Below are 1,298 nucleotides of genomic sequence, written 5' to 3'. Positions count from 1 at the left end.
AAGATGTTTCTAGAAGGATTTCTAACTTGAGGGGAATAAAACGGGGAAAACAGCAAGGTATGCGTAAATGTCGCCAGGGCCGGCAGGAGGGGGATTGAGGAGGGGGAGAGGGGAGCCAGGGACGTCCTGAAGGAACGAGGGGCCTTGCTAAGAGCGTCCCGTGTGTGGGCTCTCCAGGGGAGCGAGAGGAATCACTCTGACATTGAAAAAACCATCTGGCAGCAGGACATAAAGCGTATTGGACTGGGGGGTGCGTGGCAGTTAAAATGACAAACCCTGGGCGTGGCTTTATCCCAAACAAATGTCTAGGGGGACCCTAGATCCAGCCGTCGGCCAGCAGTGAGTGAGGCGGAGACGTCCTTCTATCCACTGCTCGGGGCTACATCTGTCCCTCTGGCCCAGGACCAGTTTGTGGGTTCTGTCCCCTCCTGTGCCCACCCCCCAGGGTCACGCAGACCCCTTCTTCTAAGCGTGACCTCCCCCGACTGTTTATTCAACAAATGTGCTTTGAGGAGCTACTACGTTCTAGGCACTGTTTTATGCAAAAAGGATCGTAGCAGTGAAGGTGACTGTTAGGGAATGGTCATGGGTCGTGCCTCTAGTGGGTTTATGGGGGGCAGAAGGGGGAAAGGCAGATGGCGAATCAGTACATATATAGGTCACGTGATGAACCGTGCTAGAGAGAGCGGCAGGGCGGATGGGCCGCTGCTGGAGATGGGGTCCTCGGAGAGGGCCCCTCGAATACGGTGTCGTTTGAGCCAAGGCCTCGGGGCAAGGGCTGTGTCCTGTTCGTCGCTGCCCCGCCAGGGCCAGCTGTCCCTGGCACCCCGTAGGCACCCTGTGAATGTTCACGGAGTGAGGCATCGCTCGGGCATCACCTGCTGGAGCGGTGAAGAGGGCGCGCGTTTCATACGGCGTCCTCCGTCCCTACAGTGCTTCCTGTCACCAGCCCCGTCACACCCTCAGCCTCACCGGATGCTCTGGACGACGCAGCGGGAGTGGGCAGTGCAGGACGGTCGCCCCGAGCCCTTCCGCGGACGAGGAAACAAAGCCCGGGCCCGGTTCTCCGGCGAAGCGCACCACGTGAGTCCGCTGCAGCCCAAACCCTCCCCCGCGGGCCCCGCCGAGGCCCCCAGAACCCAGCCCCGCGGGCCCCCGGCCGCTCTGCGTGCCGTTCCCCACACTCTGAGAAGCCAGGCGTGCGGGATGCTCCGCGCTCACGGGGCCTGCCCCGTGCAGCGGCCTTCGCCGCGGGTCGCCCAGCCGAGCGCACACTGACGTGAGGCCGGTTGTTTTTA

This window comes from Pteropus alecto, unplaced genomic scaffold (genome assembly GCF_000325575.1).
Source record: "Pteropus alecto unplaced genomic scaffold, ASM32557v1 scaffold15, whole genome shotgun sequence".
In the NCBI taxonomy this organism is placed as follows: domain Eukaryota; kingdom Metazoa; phylum Chordata; class Mammalia; order Chiroptera; family Pteropodidae; genus Pteropus; species Pteropus alecto.
The sequence above is the reverse complement of the archived record's forward strand: the minus strand, read 5'-3'. Positions refer to the sequence as shown.